Consider the following 10,076-nt stretch of genomic DNA (forward strand, 5'->3'; position numbering starts at 1 on the left):
ATCATAGTGTCTGACTCATAAGTGCTTTTAGTGCTTACTGTTATTCATTCTCCTAATTCTATTGTAAATGCCCTTTTTTAAAATCAACTATTCCCCAAAAAAACTGAAAGACTACATAAATTGTTTCTTATTAGTTTTTTCTTAATAAATATTTGTATTATTTATTGTTTTTATTATTCACCTGTGTGATTTCCAGAACAAAACTATCTCTTCATAGGCTACTTTTAAATACAGAATGTGACCACAGTCACCCAAGCCAGCATGAGCATCAGAAGGGGCCATCACATGCTGCCATGGGCCCTGGTTGGACTCAGGATAGAACTTAGTACATACACACCTCCCTGCCATTGTGACTTTTAATAAAAGAGATTCTTAAGACACTTTTTGGAAAAGAGAAGGCTGCCCTTCCTGACCAGCTCCTCCATCCAGCTGCTCTGCTGGGCAATATGCAGTTATTGCTGTGTTGGAGTGTCCATGTGTTGGGCCCTTGTTGGAGGTCCAGAGTCAGGCAAGAAGGAGGAGGCCCACAGTGATCTGGAAATAAGAGGAGAGAGAGACAGAGAGAGAGAGAGAGAGAGAGAGAGAGAGAGAGAGAGAGAGAGAGAGAGAGAGACAAGAGACGCCCCCCCAGTGGGCAATGGGAGGAAGTAGCCCACCTTGGTGAAGGGAACTAGTTGCCCCAGTTCACACATATATGTACCTGATAGAATTGTATAGCTTTAATATAAGAATGAGAAGTGTTTTGAAGTATCAGCATTTCTATATAATACCAACAAAACCAAGTAACACAAGATAGAGAAATTCCATTTAAAGTAATTGTAGATATCATAAAGTACTTGGGAGTCTACCTGGCAAGACAAACACAGAAATAATTTGAACACAATTACAAAACACTTTTCACATAAATAAAGTCATATCTAAACTAGAGAAATGTCAGTTGCTCTTGGGCAAATCAAGTTAATATAATTAAAATGACAATTATTTTCTAGAGTTAGGAAAAATAGTAAAAAAATTATCTGGAAGAATAAAAGGTCAAGCGAATCAGTGTAATTAATGAAAAAAGTCAAAGAATGTTACCATACTATATTATAAAGTGGCAATCATAAAAACTGTTTGGTACTGACTAAGAGGCAGAGTGGTAGATCAGTGGAAGGGTAATAAATGACAGTGGCCAGTAGTAAATGACTATAGTAATCTCATGTTTGATAAATCCTAAGACTCCAACTTCTGCTCATCAATTAGGGACAGGTTGAACAAATTATGGCATATGAATGTGATGGAATACGATTGTTCTGTAACAAATCATGACCAGATGGATTTCAGAAAAACCTGGAAAGGCTAATATGAATTGAAGCTGAATGACATGTGATGGTCAACGGTGATGAATTTAGTTCCTCTAAGTTCCTCAAAGACAATTCTAAGGGACTTTTGATGGAAAATGCCATCTACCCACAGAGTAAGAACTATGGAGTCTGATTGCAGATCAAGGCACACTATTTTCCCTTTTTTTTTGTACTTAAAGATTTTATTTATTTTGAGTTTTACAATTTTTCCCCTAATCTTACTTTCCTCTCCCCACCCCCCACAGAAGCAATTTGTCAGTCTTTACATTGTTTCCATGGTATACATGGTATACAAATTGAATGTGTTGAGAGAGAAATCATATCCTTAAGGAAGAAACAAAGTATAAGAGCTAGCAAGATCAGACAATAAAATATCAGGTTTTCCCCCCTAAATTAACATTGTTAGTCCTTGGTCTTTGTTCAAACTCCACAGTTCTTTCTCTGGATACAGATGGTATTCCCCTTTGCAGACAGCCCCAAATTGTCCCTAAGTGTTGCACTGATGGAATGAGCGAGTCCATCAAGGTTAATCAACACCCCCATGTTGCTGTTAGGATGTACAGTGTTTTTCTGGTTCTGCTCATCTCACTCAGCATCAGTTCATGCAAATCCCTCCAGGTTTCCCTGAATTCCCATCCCTCCTGGTTTCTAATAAGACAATAGTGTTCCATGACATATATATACCACAGTTTGCTAAGCCATTCCCCAATTGAAGGATATTTACTTGATTTCCAATTCTTTGCCACCACAAACAGGGCTGCAATGAATATTTTTGTATATTTTCACTTTTTAAAGTTTGTTTCATGGTTTTTTCCTTTCTCATATATGATCTATCAGATTACTCACTGTCATGGGGGAGGGATGGGAGGGAGGGAGAAAAGTGTGGAACTCAAAATCTTACAAGCAATGAATGTTGAAAATTATCTTTATATGTAATTGGAAAAAATAAAATTAAGAAAAAAAACAACTTTGTGTAGTGCTGTGTGAGCCATATATGATAAGCAGACTTAGATGTTTTACAACAAATCACAGATCATAATTCAGTGTTGTCCTCAAAACCTACCCTTCTTCCTAACTTTCCTATTAATGTTGAAGATACCACCACCCTTCTAGTCACATAGGTTTACAACCTTGCTATTATCTTCAAATCCTTGTTTCTCCTCATCCCAAATCCATAGATACAAATTGGTTGCCAAATCTCAAAAGTTTTAAACCCCTTCTTTCATTTTTTTCACATAGTTTCTGTCCTTCAGGCCTTCAACACCTCTTTCATGGACTATAGCAATATTCTTCTAATAGGTCTTTCTGCCTATGATCTCTTCCCCCTCTCCAATTTATCCTTCACATAGCTGCCTAAGTGATTTTCCTGAAGTTTAGTACTGACTATGTATCCATGGAGGGGGCACCCCATGGTGCCTCTTTAGATAGTTCATTACTTTTGTACAGCTCTAACCATTTGGTCACTGAAACTGTTTGCTTCTTCTCATTCAGTCATTCATTACTGCTGGTTTTGCCTACTGGTGCCAAGCAAAAATGTCTTATCCTTCTTCAACATGATAACCCTTCAAATACTTGAAGGCAGAAGTTTCGCCCCCTAACTCTTTTCTTCTGACTATTTGTCCATTTCCTTCTTTCAATTGATCTTCATATGACACAGACCCATCCTGCTTGCCTTAATCAGGATATTCTCCAATTTATTATTATCCTTCTTAATCTGTGGTATCTAGAACTAAATATCATGTTTCAGATAAAGTTTCCTGAGATTAGTGTAGGGGTACTAGCTCCTCGCTATTCCTGGAAGTCATGTCCCTTTTAATGTAGAACACATTTATTTGTTTTGTTTTGTATTTTACTTATATAATGTGACTAATATTTTACAATCCTCTAAAATCCCTAGATCTTTTTCAGAAAAAAGTGCTTTCTATCCATACATTCCTCATTTTATATTTCTAACCTACTGGAGCTCTTACAGAGGAATATTTACTTCATATGTTATTGTTCAAACACACTCCCAGCAAATGGGAAGCATAATCTCACTTTCCCCTGCAAAATTTCAGTCTCTGGGGAGGGGAAGGGATTAGGCCCATAGAGCACAGTGCCAGTTACTTATCCAAACCATCCTGGGGCTTGAGTCCCAAGCACTTAGCTTCTCAGGTCTTCCATACTGACCTAGCTGTGTGCACCACCCCATTTACAAACTTGATTTCTAAGTCACTGTGACTTGAACTTTTAAGTCCCCTGAGGAGCACCTGAAACTGAGGACAAATAACAATGATCAGAAGCAAACACTCCAAGTCCACGTCTCCCCTTCCCATGTCCTTATCTTTGGTGCAGAGCAACCAGGAACACAGCTGAAAAGATGACAGGAGAGCAAATAACTCCTACTGTGTTATACCTATAAAGACACAGAGACAAAACAAGAATTAGCCATTGCCAATGATCATAGTCTTATCCATTTCAAGAAAAGATTATATTCTTTTTTTGACTCTACTTTTTCATCTGGGAGAACTGCTGTCCTTAATGATCTGACTTCATTTTCAATCAATTAACAAACATTTATTAATTACTATTTCCAAACACAGTGCCACATACTAGGGATACAAAAAGAGGCAAAAGACAGACCCTGTCCTCAGAAGTTAAAATCTAATGGGAGAGATAATGTGTAAACAAATATCTAGAAAGAACACTAAATACTGCATAAATAGGAAATAATTAAATAGAGGATGGGAAGATTTTCTGTATAAGGTAGGATTTTAAAGGAAGCTATGGAGGTCAGTAGTCAGAGTGGAAGAGGAAGAACATTCTTGTCATGGGGGGAACAGTCATAAGAAAATGTCCAGAGCTGAGAGATGGTGTATCTTGCTTGGGAAATAATCAAGAGGCCATTGTCATTGAATAGTATATATCAAGTAGTTTGATTTTGCATTCTCAACACTATTTTTTTAATAGGGCTGGGTTATACTCTTAGATTAATTCTCTGTTACCTGAACTTATTTTTTTAAACTGATAATGATTATTGAATTGTCTCCCCTCCTGGATCACTGCTTTGTTGTGATGGAGGGACTTGTGTAATTCTATAAAACTATGAACTATGCCATGCAGGGCTACCCAGAGAGATCATAGTGGAGAGTTCTGACAAAAGGTGATCCACTGGAGAAGGAAATAGCAAATGACATTAGTCTCTTTGCCAAGAAAACCCCATGGACAGTGGACCTGTGGTGGAGCATTGTTCACAGGGCCATGAAGAGTTGGACATGACTTAATAACTGAACAAGTGAATTGCCTTCATCTGTACTTATCTTTTCAGACATTTTCCATTTTTTCTTCTTAATAGGAATTATTTCCCATTGAGTTTTCAGCATTTCCATTCTTTTTAGGATAACCTCTCCAGAAGCATTTTACTCCAAGGGATCCTCTCTATCTTTCCTCAACACATTGAAATTTACTTTCCCCAAAGCTAGAATCTAGAAATCTACTCCCCCAAATCAGATTTGCACATGTTGGACTATGTCCATTTTTTCTTTTTTTCTATTAAAATTTTAGATTCAAGTGATTACCAACCTAAAGTTTTCTTCATTTCCATCTCACCCATCAGTTCTTCCCTGTTGAGAATCAGTCTTATAATAGAATTTATCTTAGTTGATTATTCAAACTTTTTTTTTGCAAGGCAGTGAGGTTAAGTGGCTTGTCCAAGGCTACACAGCTAAGTAATTAAGTGTCTGAGGTCAGGTTTGAACTCAGGTACTCCTGACTCCAGGGCCAGTGCTCTTTCCACTGTGTCACCTAGATGCCCCTATTCAAACTTTTGAAGGATGAAATTATTATGAAAGTAAGCTGAAGTTCCCTAGTAAATCATGCTTCTGATACTGACTTGTAATGTAGTTTTTAAACTCCGCATTGCTTTTCTTTTTATGGACAGGTGGTCTATATTATATTCCAATAACAAAAATACTTTTGTTTCTCCCTTCTTTGACCTTCACTCATGCTTCTCCCTTCTATTCCCCAGATTTCCTCATGTAAGTATGTCTTCTTAATATACAATACTGAGTCAGGAAGGCTCATCTTCATGATTTCAAATCTGGTCTCAGGTGTTTTTCTTGTTATGTGATCCTGGCAAGTCACTTAACTCTGTTTACCTCAGTTCCTCATGAGCTGGAGAAGGAAATGGGAAACCATTCTATTATCTTTGCCAAGAAAACCCCCAAATAGTTTCAAGAATAGTTGGTCACAAATGAAAAATGACTAAAAATTCCACTTGTACTTTTATCCAGTAAGTTTCATTATGTAGACTTGGGTTTAATCCCACCAAGTAGCAGAGATATTTACAAAGTCATATCCCACCCTGCTTAATTAAAACATCTTATTTGTTGCCTAAGCTTTCATATTTTAAGTATAGATACTTGGGGTCACAGGTTTGACTACTACTTCTTTTCTTGGATTTTTATGTCTTGTGATTTTGGGCAATGTCTCAGTTATTATTTTTCCTCCTTTTTGGTGACTACAGAATCTAACTTGGAGGATATATATTTAGGCAGTCTTTAACTTCTGACACCTTTTTTAGTTTATTAGAATTGCAAAACACCTAGAAAATATATTCTATCAACCCATATTAGGCTTAATCCATCTCTTTACAAGAATCTGACAATCTTATATTATAAACCATGATCCAGAAATCCAGATCCCATTCTCAGACATTCTCCTAGCCAGCTGTTCACTTCCCAAATTAATTTTTGGGAATTAAGTTTTTCTTCTGTGTTCTTTGCTTTCAATGAAGTAAAGTGAGGAAAGCATAACCTGTGCCCTTTATTTTCTAAGAATTCATAATTGTTGGCAATACTTTTAAAGTTCTTTCTAAAACATTCCTTCATGAATCATTAAAAACTGATAGTTTTTATCCATTTTGATGTCTTGGGAGATTCTTGGTTATATCATGCAAACATACACCACAGAGACAACAGACTTTTTCATTGTTTTTAAGTGCTTGACAAATAGCTACCTCAGTACCCATGAATAGAGAATCACTTAGTTACTACTATTCTTACCTTGATTATCTCTTAGTTCATATTTTCTGTGACTCTACTAAATTATTCTTAGGAGGATAAGGAACTTCCTCCTCCCCAGAGTATCTAGAGTTCTTTTAAAGAAGATTCTCAAATCTATTTTTAAGGACTGATTGTATAGTTGCCCTTTTCTTTTCTTTTCTCCTTTATGTAACACTCATCCCTCCTATATTCCAACAAAGGTTGTCTCCCCTCCTCCACATCAGGCTGTTTTTCCCCATTGAAGCCTTACTTTTGTTTCCTTTAAGAACTTTTCATCCTGTTTAATAGCCTAGAGTGTGGAAATTGTTATGTCGATTTTATTCTGTCATGGGAATGATTATTTTACACAGAAAATTATATTTCTTCTCATCAGTGGCATAGGATGACTTTTTCCTCCTACATATCCCTTTGGAGCAGTACTTTCCACAGTATGGTCTGAGGACCCTGGGGGTCCTCATAGATCCTCATCTATGAGGTCAAAATTATTTTCATCACAATAATAAGACCCATTTCCAACTACATATCTGTGTGAGACTGAATTTTCTTCATATACTTCAACCAAAACAATATACAACAGAATGAATGCAGAAGATATGAGAATCCAGCTGTCTTCTGTTAATCAGACATTAAGAAGTTTGCAAAAATATGTAAAGCAGTGACATTCTTTTCACGGTTTTTTAAAAATGCAGCTGTTTTTCATAAAAAAAAAGTTATTTATGATAACATATAATGGGTTTATTATTGAATCTTTAAATGAATTGCTAAATATTTAAAATATATTAGTTTTAATGTCTAATATAATCCACATAAACAAAAACTCTTTGAAGTCTTTGATAATTTTTAAGATTGTAAAGGAGTCCTGAGCCCCAAAATTCTGAGAAACACTGCTTTTGAATGAAAAGTGCATGGCAGTCCTTCTAAACAACAGTTAAATCTCTGAGGTACCACCTCACATCTTTCAGACTGGCAAATATGACTAAAAAAGAAAATGATTGATGTTGGAGGAGATGTGGGAAAATTGGGACACTCATTCATTGTTGTGAACTGATTCTACCTTTCTGGGGAGCAATTTGGAATTATGCTCAAAGGGTAATAAAAATGTGCATATCCTTTGATCCAGGAATACCACTACTGGGTCTGTATTCTGAAAATATCATGAAAAAGGGTAAAAATCCCACATGTGCAAAAATATTCATAGCAACTCTTTTTGTAGTGGCAAAGAACTGGAAATTGAGGGGATGCCCATCAATGAGGAATGCTGAAAAAAATTGTGGCATATGTGATGGTACGCTATTGTGCTATAAGAAATCATGAGGGATGGGATTTCAGAAAATGGAAAAACTTACATGAATTGATGCTGAGTGAAATATTCAGAACCAGAAGAACATTATACACATTAACAACAACAGGGAGTGATGATTAACCATGATGGACTTGTTCATTTCAGCAAAGATAATTTTTAAAAGCCTTATGATGGAAAATACCATCCATATCCAGAGAAGGAACTGTAGAGTTTAAATGAAGATCAAAGTTTATTATTTTCAATTTTTAAAAGTTGTCTTATGTATGATGTCCTTTTTTCCCTTTTTAATGCTTTCTTCTGTTTGGATCTGATTCTTCTCTCAGAACATGTTCAATAGTGGTCTATGATTAGTATGGTTATAAATATAGAGCTTATATAAGATTACTTTCTGTCAGAGGGAGGGGGAAGGGAGAGAGGGAGGAAGAAAAAAAAACCTTGCAAAAATAATTGGTAAAAACTACCATTGAATGTGGTTGAAAAAACAAAGAAATAAAATATTTTAAGTTATAAAAAGATAAACAAGTTAACCCACAACAATAACAGCTAAACAATAACAGTGAGAATAATTATCCTGAGTTATGAATTATAGCTTTCAAGATATTCTTTGGGTCACTTCCATATTTCTGGCAATCATAATTTTGTGGTACAATTTTTGAAGGTATGATTTCAATGTTTAAATGTAACAACTGTTTACCCTTGAAGTATGGGAAAAAATAATGGAAAAAAGTATTCAAAGAAAATAATGTCCTAAAGCTCAAAGATTTTGTGACTGAATAATAATCCTTAAACTAAAACTGGAAAGCATAATGACGTATACTCACACAGACATATATAGCTATACATATGTACACATGTACATATTATATGTAACATTTTCTTTCCTAAATGTTTTCTATTTCTAAACCTTCCAAGGGACCCTTAATAGTCCCAGGAATATTATCAGTACAGATTCAGTTTCATGATTAAACAGTTCATTAGTAAGAAGGAACAGAATACTAATCACTAGATTTTCATATGAATTGACAAAGTCTGACCGAGTTAGCATTCATCAGTGACAGAGGAATTGCTTCCCTGGTGGTATCTATCATAGACTAGGCAAGGAAAATATGTTCTTCATGGAAGAATTCATCAAAGGTAAGCTTAACTGAATCACACATCACTGCCTTCTGTGCTTCCCAGGGGAGATCAGCAATACCTTATCAGAGAAAGTTTGTTTAGTGTATAAAGTGTAAAATACCCAGGGGGCATTTTGCATGTAAAAGATAAACAGTTTAAACTCCTGTTGGAAATGCAGTGATCTCAACAGCCTGTGCCTTAACTTATTTAATTGACCATGGACAAGTCTTCAAATCAATAATACAGCAGCAGCCAGAAAAGATACACAATAGTGCTGTAAAGAGAGGAACTAGAAAAGGTCAAATTTAGCAAATGTTTTCATTTTTAAATGCTGTGGTCCTCAAAATAAATATGGTGTAAATATCAAGGTATCCTATTAGCCAGAAAAAAACCATTCTCACATTTTAATAGCACTCCTCTGTACTTTTTATGAACATTGTCTTATAAAATATATATATTTTTTCTGCATATATAGCATAATCAACCACTTGACAAGTATTTATTGAGTGCCCATTCTATGAGCAATGTTCCTACCACATAGGAGAATCTTTTCTTTTTGCAAGGCAATGGGGTTAAGTGGCTTGTCCTAGGCCACACAGCTAGGTAATTATTAAGTGTCTGAGGTTGGATTTGAACTCAGGTACTCCTGACTCCAGGGCTGGTGCTGTATCCACTGCACCACCTAGCCACCCCCACATAGGAGAATCTTAATAAATAATTATTGATTGAATGATTTAATGAATCTGTAACTTGGTTATGAGTTGTTGGGGTACTGTAGAAACGTAAGACCTTTCCCATATCCTTAATGAATTTAAAATTCAGTTAGACCTAAAACAAAGGATGTGAAGATGCAAGATAGAAATGTTAGCCCCTGAGGTTGAAAAGCTATGATTTGTTTTTATCTTGTGTAAGGATTTGTTCTTTTTGTATGTGAGCAGCCTAGTCATTGTAAGCAGCAGAAAATGGGCTTGTTTTAGAGGAAAGGATGGAATCAACTCATGGAATTTGTCAGGTAAGATCCTTATGTACATGTGAATAGTTTGGTTGCTAAGAAGGGCAGAGGAAAATCTTTATTTTTTTTATTAAAATGTGAGAAGAGGCATAGATCATTAAGAAAATGGGATAAAGAACAGACCTCTCTGTTGTTAGATATAGTGAGAGGAGCTATATGAGGTCAAGGAAATGACTAAGGCTGTATTGATGTTTCTGCATTTTTTAGACTTTGCATGGTTTTTAGCATCCAAGATAGTAAGGAAACTGAAATGGTACATG

The sequence above is a fragment of the Macrotis lagotis genome, chromosome 2, assembly GCF_037893015.1.
Source record: "Macrotis lagotis isolate mMagLag1 chromosome 2, bilby.v1.9.chrom.fasta, whole genome shotgun sequence".
In the NCBI taxonomy this organism is placed as follows: Eukaryota; Metazoa; Chordata; class Mammalia; order Peramelemorphia; family Peramelidae; genus Macrotis; species Macrotis lagotis.